The sequence below is a fragment of the Giraffa tippelskirchi genome, chromosome 12 (genome assembly GCF_054371585.1).
Source record: "Giraffa tippelskirchi isolate mGirTip1 chromosome 12, T2T-mGirTip1v1.2.pri, whole genome shotgun sequence".
Classification (NCBI taxonomy): Eukaryota; Metazoa; Chordata; class Mammalia; order Artiodactyla; family Giraffidae; genus Giraffa; species Giraffa tippelskirchi.
The window spans coordinates 65764873-65784167 of NC_137286.1; the positions used below are offsets into that span (position 1 = coordinate 65764873).

The following is a 19295-nucleotide window of genomic DNA, read 5'->3' on the forward strand; positions in this document are numbered from 1 at the left end:
CAGGAAACCATACAAAAAATAAAACATCACCAGAAAGGTGGAAACAAACCAAATGCAAAGCAGTTCAGGGGAAAGGAACTCCATGTCCCCTGGGGGCAGACCGAGTTGACAGCGTCCACGGTGAGCCGACAGGGATGGAGGCGGCAGAGCCGACCGCTCCCCTGGACGTGGTGTTTCCGGCAAGGGCTCTGGGTCTCTGTCCAGAGCAGGGGCTCGTTCTTCCTGCAGGGGTGGGTGAGTCATCGTCGGCGTCTGGGTGTTGCGCGGGAGCCAGGGCAGGCTCTCCCTGCCGAGGCGGTGACTCCTCCTCTGCCTCGGGTTCTCCTGCCAAAGCCCGAGCAGGTACAGGTGCACGTGGAGGTGGAGGTTCTGGCTGAGGGGGTGGGACATCAGTGCCTGGGGCTGGGGGTCCTGCAGGCACGGAGATCCGATGTGCCCGGTGTGCTGGCCAGAACCCAGCTGGCCTGGTGTCTCTGCGAGGGCAAGTCTCGGTTCTCCATCTGCCCTCGGTGGATCCCTGGGTCCTGCACCTGGAGCCACCACCTCTGTAGGGACAGGTCTGGGAAGTGGAGCCTGGTTCCAGTTGGAGGCCAGTGCTAGAGCTGGGGGAGAAGCAAAGTTTGCCCACAGGCCAGCCTTGGCATGTGCGTATCCCGGGACAGAAAGCTTCCAAGAGATTCCCAAAGAATACCCAGGGTCGGATGTCTTTTGGGACTGAAGTGTGCAAGATGGGGGTGGGGGTGTGAGGCCAGCGCTTGCTGCAGGCCCAGCAGCATCTTTCGGGGACTCGTCCCTGTGTAGCTCAGCACCCCCTCCCCACACACTCCCGTGCACCAGCCCCAGCGTCCTCACCTCTGTGCTCTGGCGTGCTGGGCTCCAGGTCCTCCTGCTGCCTCAGAGGCTGGGGTTCTCGGGACTCTGGGTCGGAGCCGGGTGTGCTGAGCTCCGTGGCAGCCTCAGACTGGGCCGCCGGGTGTATCCTGTGTGGTGTCTCGGCAGCAGGCCTTCCCCGCCTCCGCTTCGCCCCCGGTGGGGCTGATGCCTCCGTGGGCACGCTCACCTGGAGCCTGCACTGGGCCTCAGGGGCGGGGGGGTGGTGCTCCGACCCCTCCCTCCGGGAGGTGGACGGGGTGTCCCCGTCCTCGGCCTCATCACGTGGGAAGCTCTGCAACGACAGTGACCGTCAGCCAGCCATGCTGGGACTTTTCCGAGCTGGGCCTGGCCAGTGGAGCCGCTGCTTCTGCCTGCTCGAACTTCTCTTCCCAGAAGGGTCAGAGACGTGTGTCTGCTCAGATCCCCACCCGGGACGAAAGAGACCCACCTGAGGGTGTGAGGCCAGCCTGGGCGGCCGGCGCTGCCCGCACTCTCCCCATCCCAGCCAGCCTGCTCTCCCCTGGGGTGTGGACACAACTTGCCCGCAGGCTTCTGACCCCACATCCGCCTGGGCTTCCTTGAGGGAGACACACCCCGAGAAACCCGCATCCACACACACAGGCAAAGGACCCGGTGTTTCCGGGTGGCATGGGAGAGGTGGGCTGGCCCGGCCTGGGGCTCCCCGTGTTACCTTTCTGTTTCTCCGGGCAAAGGGCCAGAGGCCTCTCGGGGGTGCCCTGAGCCAACGTTGACAGGGTGCCCACGCACACTGCCTGTGAGCTCTCCTGAGGCCCCGGCCTCTGGGCAGGGGCAAACAGCAGAACATCCTGGCAGCAAGTGATCTGGCTGGGGGCTCCTCTCCGCTCTGGAGGCCTGGATACCCGGGTTGCGGGTTCTGTTGGGTTCTGTTGCCGGCAGGTGACATCATTTCCTGGGGTTCGTGCTGAGGTCCCTTCCCCAAAACTTCCCGAGGGAATCTCTGGGTTTCTGACTGCTCGACCACCCCCCTTAGGCCATGTGCAGGCACAGTGACAGCCACACAGCCCAGCCCACAGCCCTGGGGAGGCCTGGGTGCAGCCAGGGCCTGAGCTCCGAGGACCCCGCTGCTCTCAGACCAGGCTCCTTCCTCTCATAAGTGGTGTGGCCCTGGACAAGCGTATGCCCCTCAGGGTTTCCCCAGTCTCTCCATCTGCAGAGTGGGGGTCATTCTCCCATCTGCTTCCTAGGTCTGTCGGCCTACGAGCAGCTCCATGCCTTTCCACCTGGGGCCGATATCACGTGGAGCTTGTGCGCTGAGACTTCAGAAAGAAAGACTCCATCCAGGGCTGACACAGCACAGAATGGGGCAGAACGAGGCCTGGATGCGCCGTGGTACCCAGGAAAAGGCACTCCCCCTCCTGAGTGTTTTGAGACCCCGCATCCAAGTTGGAGGCGCGAAAGGAAGACTCGAAGGTCTCCCTCTCTTATAGAAAAGAGTAGCCAACTTTCTGGTCCTCTGTTTCCATTGAGATTCTGTTCAAGTGTCCCAGCTCGGCTTCTGCGGGTGGCTGAGCTTCTAATGGCTCCCTGCGTTCTTGTCTTTTCCTCTCCAAACCTTCCGTCCTTTTCCCCCTTCTGGGGTGGATGGGCGCTGTCATTGCTTCTACCTTCGAGACAGATTGATGAAAAGTCTGGACCGTCGACTCCTTTCCTCTCTTTGGTTCCGTGTCTCTCTCTGTCTGTGTCCCTCTCTTTTCCCTTCTCGATTCAGTCTGTGTCTTCCTCTTCCTCTCTCGTGTGTGGATGGATGGATGCTAGGAATGCACATGTATATGATTAGATGAGGGTTATGTTTTAGGGATAGGTTAGAGGGAGAGAAAGGCTTTAGGTCGGAGTTGGTCATGGGGGAAGGGTCAAGGGTGGTGGTGGTGTTTCTTGGAATCTGAGTGCTGTGCATTCTTCGTCTCTTTCCATATGAACCCCTTCTCAGATACACCACTTGCAAGGAGTCTCTCATGTTCCGTTTCCTATCTTTTGCATTTCTGAATGCTTAGCTTCTCTGTTGTGAAGAGGTTCCATTGGATGGAAACCCATTGGCGTACTTCGTTTTCCTCTTTCCCTTACTTGAAGAGACCCATTTCTACCTCCGCCCAGCAAATGGCAAGGAGACTCTGATGTTAAGGAGCCTTTGACCTACGCTTCTTTCTAGCTGTCTCATGACATCAGTCTTTAGGGTGAGGTTTTTCCCCGATATTGAGGTGGTGTGAGATCAAAACCAATAGCGTTCTTCAGATGTAGCTGTCTGGTTTTCCCATGGACATTTATTGAAGAGGCTTTCTTGTTCCCATTTGGATATTCTCCCCTTTTGTGTCAGAGATGAGTTGACCATGGATGCCGGGGTTTGTTTCTGGACCCTCAACTTTATTCCATCGATCTGGATCTGTGTGTGTTGTTGTATTCCCAATAGCATACTGTCCTGCTGCTGCCGCTGCGCCTAAGTCACTTCAGTCGTGTCTGACTCTGCGCGACCCCATGGCCTGCAGCCTACCAGGCTCCTCCGTCCAGGGCGTTTTCCAGGCAAGAGTACTGGAGTGGGTCGCCATCGCCTTCTCCGATACTCTCCTGAGGATCCTAGTTTGGTCGTCTAATTTCCTTTCACACAACCTTGGATGTCCGTATCGGGGCTTGTAATGACAATTTGTCGGATTGTATTGAAAATTTAGGCTCTTTTCTGTTTCCGTACCCCTTTTGCAATTCTTTGTTCGGTGCGAAAATGCATTGGCATTTTGGGAGGAATAGCATCGAAGCTGTGGATTGCCTTGTGGGGCTGTGACATCATTTTCCCAATAGGAATTCTTTCAAGCCCTGAGCACAGCTTCTCTTTCCAGTGGTTGGTGTGGGCTTGATCTTCCTTCTTCCATCTCTCGCCGTTTTGTGAGAACAGGTCCTTCCTTCCCTTCTGGGTTAGATGGACTCGTGGGTATCACTTCAGTGAATGGCATTGTCAGTGGGGGTGATAATTCCCTTCTCATTGGAAGACTTTGCTGTGAGTATTAGAAATGCAAGTGATTTCTCTTCCCCTTCCTCCCTGTCCATCTCTCAGAGCCACCGGGAAACAGAGGCCTCATCCAGGGTCACACAGGCCTGAGGGAGTGCAACTAGACTGTTGTTTCTTCAGGCCCTCAGTGCTGGACATCATCCGGGATACTCTGTGTGTGTCTTCCTCAGTCTGCTGTCCCTTCAGACCTTTCCCTAGTTTTCACAGGCTTGTCGTGTTGATGTTCTTTGTCTGTTTGGAGACACATCCTTGAGAAGCTTTGTGTTTCCACTCATTCGTCTCGCGATGTATGACCTGTCTTTTGCTTTTGTAATGAGGTCTTTCCCACAGTAGATATCTTTGATTTTGCAAAGTCCACTGTATTCTCTGGGTTGTTTTGTGGGCTGCCTTTTTGTTTTGTGTGTGAAGACTCAAAGCACGTGTCCGGTTTCTGCTCATTGTTCTTCTAGATTTGTGACAAGTTTTCATGGAAACTTTGTCTAGGGATAACTGGAAGTGAACTCGGTGTAAGGTGTCAAGTCTCCATCTCCATTCATGTCATGCCCTGCAGTTTCCAATTCCCTGTTCCTGAGTGGTTTTGGAGACCTTGTGGGAAGTTTGGTTGCATCGGAGTTTGCGTTTCCACCTTGAGTAGATTCACACTGTTCTGCCCTCAGGGACACTGTCAAGGGGGAGTGAGGAGCAGCCTGCACTTCCAGCAGTGACCACACGGTGGGGCGAGTGCTGCTCTCCCCTCTGGGAGCCCCAGGCCACAGGCATCCCAGTGAGGAGCCAGCTCTGTGCTCAGCTGAAAGGAGTTAGTCTCTCAGGAGCCTCTGAGCCCTTGCCTTTGGATCACCCAGGGTGGGCATTTGCTGTGACAGAAAAAAATTGCCCTGAATTCCATGGACGGAAGAGCCTGGCTGTGTAGAGTTCGTGAGTTGCCGTGAATCAGACACAACTGAGGACACAAAAATTCAATAGACTAAAACACTTTTTGGGGGTGGGGGGAGTGAAAGGGGGTGATGTGGGGTTTTTTGTCTTATATAATAGCCGAGGGAAATCTAGTTTAAACCTAAATTCACATAGATGGGAAAGGTATAGCTCTCCGTCACCCTATTAAAAAAAAAAAAAAAACGTCTTAACTTTTCTGAAAGCTTATTTAGTAGCTTCCTTGAGCAGTTCATTGTGAAGGATTTTTTTTTTTTTCTGTGACATTGGCCTCATTAAGAAGTACGGTTTGCCTTTACTGGATAATTTTGTTCATTTGGTTTGTTAGGGAATCTTGGTAATATTTGAGTTTCCTGGGGAGTATGGTCACATGACCTGGCCCTGGCCAATCGGTGTGTTCCACCTCCCTGGCCACTGTGATTGGCTCCGGACTGAGGCCGTGCCCAATCGGGGCCCGGTGCCGGGCCTCACGTTGGAAGCCAGGGGAAGACGAGCTCTCGTCCTGCTGGGGTAGGGGAAGGGGTGGGGCCAGGGGAGGTCAGGCTCCAGCAGTGGGAGGGGCTTGAGGTCCGCCTGCGGCAGTTGGTGACCTTCCTGCTCCCCTCAGGGCAGAGCCGCCGGCCTGAGAATGAGGGCGCTGCTGAGCCCAGGGGCTGGGATGGCCCGCTGCTGCTGTGGTCCCAGAGCTCCACCCGAGACCTGAGGGAGGCCGTCTGCCCGTGAGTCCTCTCCCGCTTGTCTGTCAGCTTGTTTGAACCATGCTGGGTTTTCTGCCCAGCTGGCTAAGGGGAGTCCTGGAAATGCAAGGGTGTGGGTTTTGGCAGACTTCAGGGAAGACATGCCAGATGAGCCTGGGAGACTCCAGCTTAATCTGGATTCAGGAGATATCTCTTCGGGCCAGCTAGTAATTGTAGGATAAGCCTAATGAGTCTTCACAGGATGAAGAGAGTAACGTGCCAAGGTAGCAATCGATGTCCTCATTCGAGAGGATGAAGCTGGTGCTCAGAGAAGGGGGGAACTTGGCCAGAGCAAGGAGGTGTGCACCCAGACAGAACCCCCAGATCCGGCCATTTGAGCTCAGGGAGGCCACTGGTGTGGCTTGTCCCTGTGGCAGGGGCCGAGGCACGCAGCCCACCCTGATTCCTGCTGGGGCCTGACTTGGGAAGTGCCATCTGGTAGCTTTGAGACTCACCAAACCAAATTGCACTGGAGAGAGGAAGGACACCTTCCTTCATCCACCCCCCACCCCCGCCGGATTCCCACATACCCTGACCCCTTTCTCTTGACTTCGGAGCCATTTCCAGAGTCCCGCTCATATGACCTCATTCGAAGTGCACTGTGGACGAGCTGCCATCTGCAGCTGCTACCACAGCAGCCAAGGGCTTCAGCTCCCGAGTACCTCCCTTCCTTTGGAACTTGGGGGCCCTCTACTCCCCACTTGCACACCACAGACCTTTGCTGAGGATTGTGGGGACCCTCACTCAGTTTGCAGCACGTTGTAGCCATCCCTGTCCTCTCAATACCTCCCTTGCCACTCAGCTTGTGAGCCCCTTTGGAGCAGCGTGGCCCACCTGGCTGCAACGGAAGAGACACAGCTGACAGTGAAACAACAGCTTAGATCTGACAGCCGGAAAGCTCTGTCAAAAGGGACCTCCCTCTTCACACCGTAGAGGCTGTAGGAGCCGCCAGGCTTTCGGAACCAGTGCTGGGGCCAAAATGACTCCACAGCCGTTTTCCTTCCTGGGGAGGGTTCTGGCTCGAGTGGGAATGGCTCAAGTCTCCTAAGGTTCTGAAAGCCCACTGTGTGCAGATTCACGGTACACAGAGAGGAGAAGGTGGAGTCCTGCCCTGGAGGTGGTCACAGCTCACGGATGAGCCAGGCAGGCAGGCAGGCAGGCAGGGCATGAGAACACCTGAGGTGCCTTCATGAGTGAATGGTGTGGGGGCAGAGGAAGAGAAGCCGGTCTGCTCCCTCATGTGTTGCCCAGGGCAGGTTGTCCCCAGAGGAAACCCTTACGACGGTGAGGACTCTCACTGCTGTTTCCCAAGGGGTTCCGTCGGTGCGTGTCTTCCCCGGAGCGGTCAGGCCGTCTCTAAAGTACACTGGCCATGGGCATTGCCTCTCCTTGGAACTTCCCACGTGTTTCTCTTTTTTATGGAACAGTGATTTTTCTAGAGGGGTTCTGGGCCACAAGGTTGTTGGGTCATTTTCTAGCCTTCTGTCGTGAAGAACGCTTTCCTGGGCGTTGGGGTGGTTTGTTGTTCCAGCTCCCTTTCTTGGCTTCTTTTGGGAGCTGGTGCAACAAGAGGAGCTCAGCCTCTGCCTTCTGGCTGAGATGTCACCCTTCAAACAGCAATGCCTGCCTGGAGATAATGATGGCATTTGCCAAAAGGGCTTCGTTTGGCACATGATATCTTGAAAGGACGTACACCGTCCTGTCAGCTATCAAAGGCTAGTTCAAATGACATAAAAATGAGAACTCTCCAATGGAGTCTTACAGTAGGTGGAGAGTCCGAAAGAAACTCCTTCAGTCATTTCACTGAGAGTCATTGATTGGGGACACCAAGAATATAGGAAGGAATGCAGAAAGAAAAGATGAAGTTGTGTTCAGGATCGGGGGGAGGGATGAACAGGGCGTGCTTGCCTTGAATCCAGGCTTTGTTGGGGGGTGGGGCATAAAGATCAAACGGGTCTGAAACCACAAAGTGGTGATGGTAACACAGTATCACCAGAGTTACACAACAGTGTTCCCAAATTGCAACAATGATGAAAAAGTTTACTAACTTAACCAACAAGTTCCCAACTTAACCAACAAAAATACAGGAAACCATACAAAAAATAAAACATCACCAGAAAGGTGGAAACAAACCAAATGCAAAGCAGTTCAGGGGAAAGGAACTCCATGTCCCCTGGGGGCAGACCGAGTTGACAGCGTCCACGGTGAGCCGACAGGGATGGAGGCGGCAGAGCCGACCGCTCCCCTGGACGTGGTGTTTCCGGCAAGGGCTCTGGGTCTCTGTCCAGAGCGGGGGCTCGTTCTTCCTGCAGGGGTGGGTGAGTCATCGTCGGCGTCTGGGTGTTGCGCGGGAGCCAGGGCAGGCTCTCCCTGCCGAGGCGGTGACTCCTCCTCTGCCTCGGGTTCTCCTGCCAAAGCCCGAGCAGGTACAGGTGCACGTGGAGGTGGAGGTTCTGGCTGAGGGGGTGGGACATCAGTGCCTGGGGCTGGGGGTCCTGCAGGCACGGAGATCCGATCTGCCCGGTGTGCTGGCCAGAACCCAGCTGGCCTGGTGTCTCTGCGAGGGCAAGTCTCGGTTCTCCATCTGCCCTCGGTGGATCCCTGGGTCCTGCACCTGGAGCCACCACCTCTGTAGGGACAGGTCTGGGAAGTGGAGCCTGGTTCCAGTTGGAGGCCAGTGCTAGAGCTGGGGGAGAAGCAAAGTTTGCCCACAGGCCAGCCTTGGCATGTGCGTATCCTGGGACAGAAAGCTTCCAAGAGATTCCCAAAGAATACCCAGGGTCGGATGTCTTTTGGGACAGAAGTGTGCAAGATGGGGGTGGGGGTGTGAGGCCAGCGCTTGCTGCAGGCCCAGCAGCATCTTTCGGGGACTCGTCCCTGTTAGCTCAGCACCCCCTCCCCACACACTCCCGTGCACCAGCCCCAGCGTCCTCACCTCTGTGCTCTGGCGTGCTGGGCTCCAGGTCCTCCTGCTGCCTCAGAGGCTGGGGTTCTCGGGACTCTGGGTCGGATCCGGGTGTGCTGAGCTCCGTGGCAGCCTCAGACTGGGCCGCCGGGTGTATCCTGTGTGGTGTCTCGGCAGCAGGCCTTCCCCGCCTCCGCTTCGCCCCCGGTGGGGCTGATGCCTCCGTGGGCACGCTCACCTGGAGCCTGCACTGGGCCTCAGGGGCGGGGGGGTGGTGCTCCGACCCCTCCCTCCGGGAGGTGGACGGGGTGTCCCCGTCCTCGGCCTCATCACGTGGGAAGCTCTGCAACGACAGTGACCGTCAGCCAGCCATGCTGGGACTTTTCCGAGCTGGGCCTGGCCAGTGGAGCCGCTGCTTCTGCCTGCTCGAACTTCTCTTCCCAGAAGGGTCAGAGACGTGGGTCTGCTCAGATCCCACCCGGGACGAAAGAGACCCACCTGAGGGTGTGAGGCCAGCCTGGGCGGCCGGCGCTGCCCGCACTCTCCCCATCCCAGCCAGCCTGCTCTCCCCTGGGGTGTGGACACAACTTGCCCGCAGGCTTCTGACCCCACATCAGCCTGGGCTTCCTTGAGGGAGACACACCCCGAGAAACCCGCATCCACACACACAGGCAAAGACCCGGTGTTTCCGGGTGGCATGGGAGAGGTGGGCTGGCCCGGCCTGGGGCTCCCCGTGTTACCTTTCTGTTTCTCCGGGCAAAGGGCCAGAGGCCTCTCGGGGGTGCCCTGAGCCAACGTCGACAGGGTGCCCACGCACACTGCCTGTGAGCTCTCCTGAGGCCCCGGCCTCTGGGCAGGGGCAAACAGCAGAACATCCTGGCAGCAAGTGATCTGGCTGGGGGCTCCTCTCCGCTCTGGAGGCCTGGATACCCGGGTTGCGGGTTCTGTTGGGTTCTGTTGCCGGCAGGTGACATCATTTCCTGGGGTTCGTGCTGAGGTCCCTTCCCCAAAACTTCCCAAGGGAATCTCTGGGTTTCTGACTGCTCGACCACCCCCCTTAGGCCATGTGCAGGCACAGTGACAGCCACACAGCCCAGCCCACAGCCCTGGGGAGGCCTGGGTGCAGCCAGGGCCTGAGCTCCGAGGACCCCGCTGCTCTCAGACCAGGCTCCTTCTTCTCATAAGTGGTGTGGCCCTGGACAAGCATATGCCCCTCAGGGTTTCCCCAGTCTCTCCATCTGCAGAGTGGGGGTCATTCTCCCATCTGCTTCCTAGGTCTGTCGGCCTACGAGCAGCTCCATGCCTTTCCACCTGGGGCCGATATCACATGGAGCTTGTGCGCTGAGACTTCAGAAAGAAAGACTCCATCCAGGGCTGACACAGCACAGAATGGGGCAGAACGAGGCCTGGATGCGCCGTGGTACCCAGGAAAAGGCACTCCCCCTCCTGAGTGTTTTGAGACCCCGCATCCAAGTTGGAGGACCGAAAGGAAGACTCGAAGGTCTCCCTCTCTTATAGAAAAGAGTAGCCAACTTTCTGGTCCTCTGTTTCCATTGAGATTCTGTTCAAGTGTCCCAGCTCGGCTTCTGCGGGTGGCTGAGCTTCTAATGGCTCCCTGCATTCTTGTCTTTTCCTCTCCAAACCTTCCGTCCTTTTCCCCCTTCTGGGGTGGATGGGCGCTGTCATTGCTTCTACCTTCGAGACAGATTGATGAAACGTCTGGACCATCGACTTCTTTCCTCTCTTTGGTTCCGTGTCTCTCTCTGGCTGTGTCCCTCTCTTTTCCCTTCTCGATTCAGTCTGTGTCTTCCTCTTTCTCTCTCGTGTGTGGATGGATGGATGCTAGGAATGCACATGTATATGATTAGATGAGGGTTATGTTTTAGGGATAGGTTAGAGGGAGAGAAAGGCTTTAGGTCGGAGTTGGTCATCGGGGAAGGGTCAAGGGTGGTGGTGGTGTTTCTTGGAATCTGAGTGCTGTGCGTTCTTCGTCTCTTTCCATATGAACCCCTTCTCAGATACACCACTTGCAAGGAGTCTCTCATGTTCCGTTTCCCATCTTTTGCATTTCTGAATGCTTAGCTTCTCTGTTGTGAAGAGGTTCCATTGGATGGAAACCCATTGGCGTACTTTGTTTTCCTCTTTCCCTTACTTGAAGAGACCCATTTCTACCTCCGCCCAGCAAATGGCAAGGAGACTCTGATGTTAAGGAGCCTTTGACCTACGCTTCTTTCTAGCTGTCTCATGACATCAGTCTTTAGGGTGAGGTTTTCCCCCGATATTGAGGTGGTGTGAGATCAAAACCAATAGCGTTCTTCAGATGTAGCTGTCTGGTTTTCCCATGGACATTTATTGAAGAGGCTTTCTTGTTCCCATTTGGATATTCTCCCCTTTTGTGTCAGAGATGAGTTGACCATGGATGCCGGGGTTTGTTTCTGGACCCTCAACTTTATTCCATCGATCTGGATCTGTGTGTGTTGTTGTATTCCCAATAGCATACTGTCCTGCTGCTGCCGCTGCGCCTAAGTCACTTCAGTCGTGTCTGACTCTGCGCGACCCCATGGCCTGCAGCCTACCAGGCTCCTCCGTCCAGGGCGTTTTCCAGGCAAGAGTACTGGAGTGGGTCGCCATCGCCTTCTCCGATACTCTCCTGAGGATCCTAGTTTGGTCGTCTAATTTCCTTTCACACAACCTTGGATGTCCGTATCGGGGCTTTTTCGTCGGATTGTATTGACAATTTAGGCTCTTTTCTGTTTCCGTACCCCTTTTGCAATTCTTTGTTCGGTGCGAAAATGCATTGGCATTTTGGGAGGAATAGCATCGAAGCTGTGGATTGCCTTGTGGGGCTGTGACATCATTTTCCCAATAGGAATTCTTTCAAGCCCTGAGCACAGCTTCTCTTTCCAGTGGTTGGTGTGGGCTTGATCTTCCTTCTTCCATCTCTCGCCGTTTTGTGAGAACAGGTCCTTCCTTCCCTTCTGGGTTAGATGGACTCGTGGGTATCACTTCAGTGAATGGCATTGTCAGTGGGCGTGATAATTCCCTTCTCATTGGAAGACTTTGCTGTGAGTATTAGAAATGCAAGTGATTTCTCTTCCCCTTCCTCCCTGTCCATCTCTCAGAGCCACCGGGAAACAGAGGCCTCATCCAGGGTCACACAGGCCTGAGGGAGTGCAACTAGACTGTTGTTTCTTCAGGCCCTCAGTGCTGGACATCATCCGGGATACTCTGTGTGTGTCTTCCTCAGTCTGCTGTCCCTTCAGACCTTTCCCTAGTTTTCACAGGCTTGTCGTGTTGGTGTTCTTTGTCTGTTTGGAGACACATCCTTGAGAAGCTTTGTGTTTCCACTCATTCGTCTCGCGATGTATGACCTGTCTTTTGCTTTTGTAATGAGGTCTTTCCCACAGTAGATATCTTTGATTTTGCAAAGTCCACTGTATTCTCTGGGTTGTTTTGTGGGCTGCCTTTTTGTTTTGTGTGTGAAGACTCAAAGCACGTGTCCAGTTTCTGCTCATTGTTCTTCTAGATTTGTGACAAGTTTTCATGGAAACTTTGTCTAGGGATAACTGGAAGTGAACTCGGTGTAAGGTGTCAAGTCTCCATCTCCATTCATGTCATGCCCTGCAGTTTCCAATTCCCTGTTCCTGAGTGGTTTTGGAGACCTTGTGGGAAGTTTGGTTGCATCGGAGTTTGTGTTTCCACCTTGAGTAGATTCACACTGTTCTGCCCTCAGGGACACTGTCAAGGGGGAGTGAGGAGCAGCCTGCACTTCCAGCAGTGACCACACGGTGGGGCGAGTGCTGCTCTCCCCTCTGGGAGCCCCAGGCCACAGGCATCCCAGTGAGGAGCCAGCTCTGTGCTCAGCTGAAAGGAGTTAGTCTCTCAGGAGCCTCTGAGCCCTTGCCTTTGGATCACCCAGGGTGGGCATTTGCTGTGACAGAAAAAAATTGCCCTGAATTCCATGGACGGAAGAGCCTGGCTGTGTAGAGTTCGTGAGTTGCCGTGAATCAGACACAACTGAGGACACAAAAATTCAATAGACTAAAACACTTTTTGGGGGTGGGGGGAGTGAAAGGGGGTGATGTGGGGTTTTTTGTCTTATATAATAGCCGAGGGAAATCTAGTTTAAACCTAAATTCACATAGATGGGAAAGGTATAGCTCTCCGTCACCCTATTAAAAAAAAAAAAAACGTCTTAACTTTTCTGAAAGCTTATTTAGTAGCTTCCTTGAGCAGTTCATTGTGAAGGATTTTTTTTTTTTCTGTGACAGTGGCCTCATTAAAAAGTACGGTTTGCCTTTACTGGATAATTTTGTTCATTGGTTTGTTAGGGAATCTTGGTAATATTTGAGTTTCCTGGGGACTATGGTCACATGACCTGGCCCTGGCCAATCGGTGCGTTCCACCTCGCTGGCCACTGTGATTGGCTCCGGACTGGGGCAGTGCCCAATCGGGGCCCGGGGCCGGGCCTCACGTTGGAAGCCAGGGGAAGACGAGCTCTCATCCTGCTGGGGTAGGGGAAGGGGTGGGGCCGGGGGAGGTCAGGCTCCAGCAGTGGGAGGGGCTTGAGGTCCGCCTGCGGCAGTTGGTGACCTTCCTGCTCCCCTCAGGGCAGAGCCGCCGGCCTGAGAATGAGGGCGCTGCTGAGCCCAGGGGCTGGGATGGCCCGCTGCTGCTGTGGTCCCAGAGCTCCACCCGAGACCTGAGGGAGGCCGTCTGCCCGTGAGTCCTCTCCCGCTTGTCTGTCAGCTTGTTTGAACCATGCTGGGTTTTCTGCCCAGCTGGCTAAGGGGAGTCCCTGGAAATGCAAGGGTGTGGGTTTTGGCAGACTTCAGGGAAGACATGCCAGATGAGCCTGGGAGACTCCAGCTTAATCTGGATTCAGGAGATATCTCTTCGGGCCAGCTAGTAATTGTAGGATAAGCCTAATGAGTCTTCACAGGATGAAGAGAGTAACGTGCCAAGGTAGCAATCGATGTCCTCATTCGAGAGGATGAAGCTGGTGCTCAGAGAAGGGGGGAACTTGGCCAGAGCAAGGAGGTGAGCACCCAGACAGAACCCCCAGATCCGGCCATTTGAGCTCAGGGAGGCCACTGGTGTGGCTTGTCCCTGTAGCAGGCGCCGAGGCACGCAGCCCACCCTGATTCCTGCGGGGGCCTGACTTGGGAAGTGCCATCTGGTAGCTTTGAGACTCACCAAACCAAATTGCACTGGAGAGAGGAAGGACACCTTCCTTCATCCACCCCCCACCCCCGCCGGATTCCCACATACCCTGACCCCTTTCTCTTGATTTCGGAGCCATTTCCAGAGTCCCGCTCATATGACCTCATTCGAAGTGCACTGTGGACGAGCTGCCATCTGCAGCTGCTACCACAGCAGCCAAGGGCTTTAGCTCCCGAGTACCTCCCTTCCTTTGGAACTTGGGGGCCCTCTACTCCCCACTTGCACACCACAGACCTTTGCTGAGGATTGTGGGGACCCTCACTCAGTTTGCAGCACGTTGTAGCCATCCCTGTCCTCTCAATACCTCCCTTGCCACTCAGCTTGTGAGCCCCTTTGGAGCAGCGTGGCCCACCTGGCTGCAATGGAAGAGACACAGCTGACAGTGAAACAACAGCTTAGATCTGACAGCCGGAAAGCTCTGTCAAAAGGGACCTCCCTCTTCACACCGTAGAGGCTGTAGGAGCCGCCAGGCTTTCGGAACCAGTGCTGGGGCCAAAATGACCCCACAGCCGTTTTCCTTCCTGGGGAGGGTTCTGGCTCGAGTGGGAATGGCTCAAGTCTCCTAAGGTTCTGAAAGCCCACTGTGTGCAGATTCACGGTACACAGAGAGGAGAAGGTGGAGTCCTGCCCTGGAGGTGGTCACAGCTCACGGATGAGCCAGGCAGGCAGGCAGGCAGGCAGGCAGATCATGAGAACACCTGAGCTGCCTTCATGAGTGAATGGTGTGGGAGCAGAGGAAGAGAAGCCGGTCTGCTCCCTCATGTGGTGCCCAGGGCAGGTTGTCCCCAGAGGAAACCCTTACGACGGTGAGGACTCTCACTGCTGTTTCCCAAGGGGTTCCGTCGGTGCGTGTCTTCCCCGGAGCGGTCAGGCCGTCTCTAAAGTACACTGGCCATGGGCATTGCCTCTCCTTGGAACTTCCCACGTGTTTCTCTTTTTTATGGAACAGTGATTTTTCTAGAGGGGTTCTGGGCCACAAGGTTGTTGGGTCATTTTCTAGCCTTCTGTCGTGAAGAACGCTTTCCTGGGCGTTGGGGTGGTTTGTTGTTCCAGCTCCCTTTCTTGGCTTCTTTTGGGAGCTGGTGCAACAAGAGGAGCTCAGCCTCTGCCTTCTGGCTGAGATGTCACCCTTCAAACAGCAATGCCTGCCTGGAGATAATGATGGCATTTGCCAAAAGGGCTTCGTTTGGCACATGATATCTTGAAAGGACGTACACCGTCCTGTCAGCTATCAAAGGCTAGTTCAAATGACATAAAAATGAGAACTCTCCAATGGAGTCTTACAGTAGGTGGAGAGTCCGAAAGAAACTCCTTCAGTCATTTCACTGAGAGTCATTGATTGGGGACACCAAGAATATAGGAAGGAATGCAGAAAGAAAAGATGAAATTGTGTTCAGGATCGGGGGGAGGGATGAACAGGGCGTGCTTGCCTTGAATCCAGGCTTTGTTGGGGGGTGGGGCATAAAGATCAAACGGGTCTGAAACCACAAAGTGGTGATGGTAACACAGTATCACCAGAGTTACACAACAGTGTTCCCAAATTGCAACAATGATGAAAAAGTTTACTAACTTAACCAACAAGTTCCCAACTTAACCAACAAAAATACAGGAAACCATACAAAAAATAAAACATCACCAGAAAGGTGGAAACAAACCAAATGCAAAGCAGTTCAGGGGAAAGGAACTCCATGTCCCCTGGGGGCAGACCGAGTTGACAGCGTCCACGGTGAGCCGACAGGGATGGAGGCGGCAGAGCCGACCGCTCCCCTGGACGTGGTGTTTCCGGCAAGGGCTCTGGGTCTCTGTCCAGAGCGGGGGCTCGTTCTTCCTGCAGGGGTGGGTGAGTCATCGTCGGCGTCTGGGTGTTGCGCGGGAGCCAGGGCAGGCTCTCCCTGCCGAGGCGGTGACTCCTCCTCTGCCTCGGGTTCTCCTGCCAAAGCCCGAGCAGGTACAGGTGCACGTGGAGGTGGAGGTTCTGGCTGAGGGGGTGGGACATCAGTGCCTGGGGCTGGGGGTCCTGCAGGCACGGAGATCCGATCTGCCCGGTGTGCTGGCCAGAACCCAGCTGGCCTGGTGTCTCTGCGAGGGCAAGTCTCGGTTCTCCATCTGCCCTCGGTGGATCCCTGGGTCCTGCACCTGGAGCCACCACCTCTGTAGGGACAGGTCTGGGAAGTGGAGCCTGGTTCCAGTTGGAGGCCAGTGCTAGAGCTGGGGGAGAAGCAAAGTTTGCCCACAGGCCAGCCTTGGCATGTGCGTATCCCGGGACAGAAAGCTTCCAAGAGATTCCCAAAGAATACCCAGGGTCGGATGTCTTTTGGGACTGAAGTGTGCAAGATGGGGGTGGGGGTGTGAGGCCAGCGCTTGCTGCAGGCCCAGCAGCATCTTTCGGGGACTCGTCCCTGTGTAGCTCAGCACCCCCTCCCCACACACTCCCGTGCACCAGCCCCAGCGTCCTCACCTCTGTGCTCTGGCGTGCTGGGCTCCAGGTCCTCCTGCTGCCTCAGAGGCTGGGGTTCTCGGGACTCTGGGTCGGAGCCGGGTGTGCTGAGCTCCGTGGCAGCCTCAGACTGGGCCGCCGGGTGTATCCTGTGTGGTGTCTCGGCAGCAGGCCTTCCCCGCCTCCGCTTCGCCCCCGGTGGGGCTGATGCCTCCGTGGGCACGCTCACCTGGAGCCTGCACTGGGCCTCAGGGGCGGGGGGGTGGTGCTCCGACCCCTCCCTCCGGGAGGTGGACGGGGTGTCCCCGTCCTCGGCCTCATCACGTGGGAAGCTCTGCAACGACAGTGACCGTCAGCCAGCCATGCTGGGACTTTTCCGAGCTGGGCCTGGCCAGTGGAGCCGCTGCTTCTGCCTGCTCGAACTTCTCTTCCCAGAAGGGTCAGAGACGTGTGTCTGCTCAGATCCCCACCCGGGACGAAAGAGACCCACCTGAGGGTGTGAGGCCAGCCTGGGCGGCCGGCGCTGCCCGCACTCTCCCCATCCCAGCCAGCCTGCTCTCCCCTGGGGTGTGGACACAACTTGCCCGCAGGCTTCTGACCCCACATCCGCCTGGGCTTCCTTGAGGGAGACACACCCCGAGAAACCCGCATCCACACACACAGGCAAAGGACCCGGTGTTTCCGGGTGGCATGGGAGAGGTGGGCTGGCCCGGCCTGGGGCTCCCCGTGTTACCTTTCTGTTTCTCCGGGCAAAGGGCCAGAGGCCTCTCGGGGGTGCCCTGAGCCAACGTTGACAGGGTGCCCACGCACACTGCCTGTGACCTCTCCTGAGGCCCCGGCCTCTGGGCAGGGGCAAACAGCAGAACATCCTGGCAGCAAGTGATCTGGCTGGGGGCTCCTCTCCGCTCTGGAGGCCTGGATACCCGGGCTGCGGGTTCTGTTGGGTTCTGTTGCCGGCAGGAGACATCATTTCCTGGGGTTCGTGCTGAGGTCCCTTCCCCAAAACTTCCCAAGGGAATCTCTGGGTTTCTGACTGCTCGACCACCCCCCTTAGGCCATGTGCAGGCACAGTGACAGCCACACAGCCCAGCCCACAGCCCTGGGGAGGCCTGGGTGCAGCCAGGGCCTGAGCTCCGAGGACCCCGCTGCTCTCAGACCAGGCTCCTTCTTCTCATAAGTGGTGTGGCCCTGGACAAGCGTATGCCCCTCAGGGTTTCCCCAGTCTCTCCATCTGCAGAGTGGGGGTCATTCTCCCATCTGCTTCCTAGGTCTGTCGGCCTACGAGCAGCTCCATGCCTTTCCACCTGGGGCCGATATCACGTGGAGCTTGTGCGCTGAGACTTCAGAAAGAAAGACTCCATCCAGGGCTGACACAGCACAGAATGGGGCAGAACGAGGCCTGGATGCGCCGTGGTACCCAGGAAAAGGCACTCCCCCTCCTGAGTGTTTTGAGACCCCGCATCCAAGTTGGAGGCGCGAAAGGAAGACTCGAAGGTCTCCCTCTCTTATAGAAAAGAGTAGCCAACTTTCTGGTCCTCTGTTTCCATTGAGATTCTGTTCAAGTGTCCCAGCTCGGCTTCTGCGGGTGGCTGAGCTTCTAATGTCTCCCTGCGTTCTTGTCTTTTCCTCTCCAAACCTTCTGTCCTTTTCCCCCTTCTGGGGTGGATGGGCGCTGTCATTGCTTCTACCTTCGAGACAGATTGATGAAAAGTCTGGACCGTCGACTCCTTTCCTCTCTTTGGTTCCGTGTCTCTCTCTGTCTGTGTCCCTCTCTTTTCCCTTCTCGATTCAGTCTGTGTCTTCCTCTTTCTCTCTCGTGTGTGGATGGATGGATGCTAGGAATGCACATGTATATGATTAGATGAGGGTTATGTTTTAGGGATAGGTTAGAGGGAGAGAAAGGCTTTAGGTCGGAGTTGGTCATGGGGGAAGGGTCAAGGGTGGTGGTGGTGTTTCTTGGAATCTGAGTGCTGTGCATTCTTCGTCTCTTTCCATATGAACCCCTTCTCAGATACACCACTTGCAAGGAGTCTCTCATGTTCCGTTTCCTATCTTTTGCATTTCTGAATGCTTAGCTTCTCTGTTGTGAAGAGGTTCCATTGGATGGAAACCCATTGGCGTACTTCGTTTTCCTCTTTCCCTTACTTGAAGAGACCCATTTCTACCTCCGCCCAGCAAATGGCAAGGAGACTCTGATGTTAAGGAGCCTTTGACCTACGCTTCTTTCTAGCTGTCTCATGACATCAGTCTTTAGGGTGAGGTTTTTCCCCGATATTGAGGTGGTGTGAGATCAAAACCAATAGCGTTCTTCAGATGTAGCTGTCTGGTTTTCCCATGGACATTTATTGAAGAGGCTTTCTTGTTCCCATTTGGATATTCTCCCCTTTTGTGTCAGAGATGAGTTGACCATGGATGCCGGGGTTTGTTTCTGGACCCTCAACTTTATTCCATCGATCTGGATCTGTGTGTGTTGTTGTATTCCCAATAGCATACTGTCCTGCTGCTGCCGCTGCGCCTAAGTCACTTCAGTCGTGTCTGACTCTGCGCGACCCCATGGCCTGCAGCCTACCAGGCTCCTCCGTCCAGGGCGTTTTCCAGGCAAGAGTACTGGAGTGGGTCGCCATCGCCTTCTCCGATACTCTCCTGAGGATCCTAGTTTGGTCGTCTAATTTCCTTTCACACAACCTTGGATGTCCGTATCGGGGCTTTTTCGTCGGATTGTATTGACAATTTAGGCTCTTTTCTGTTTCCGTACCCCTTTTGCAATTCTTTGTTCGGTGCGAAAATGCATTGGCATTTTGGGAGGAATAGCATCGAAGCTGTGGATTGCCTTGTGGGGCTGTGACATCATTTTCCCAATAGGAATTCTTTCAAGCCCTGAGCACAGCTTCTCTTTCCAGTGGTTGGTGTGGGCTTGATCTTCCTTCTTCCATCTCTCGCCGTTTTGTGAGAACAGGTCCTTCCTTCCCTTCTGGGTTAGATGGACTCGTGGGTATCACTTCAGTGAATGGCATTGTCAGTGGGGGTGATAATTCCCTTCTCATTGGAAGACTTTGCTGTGAGTATTAGAAATGCAAGTGATTTCTCTTCCCCTTCCTCCCTGTCCATCTCTCAGAGCCACCGGGAAACAGAGGCCTCATCCAGGGTCACACA

The 19295-nt window shown here is 55.4% G+C and overlaps 1 long non-coding RNA gene across 1 annotated transcript in view; it reads left to right on the forward strand.

The window, feature by feature from the left end:
• The window catches only part of LOC145530002 (uncharacterized), a 1493464-nt gene that overhangs the window by 667184 nt on the left and 806985 nt on the right, over positions 1 to 19295 (forward strand). Inside the window, exon 80 of the long non-coding RNA XR_014071397.1 lies at positions 5448 to 5559. This is a non-coding gene — a long non-coding RNA (uncharacterized LOC145530002). The remainder of the gene's footprint in view (positions 1 to 5447; positions 5560 to 19295) is intronic.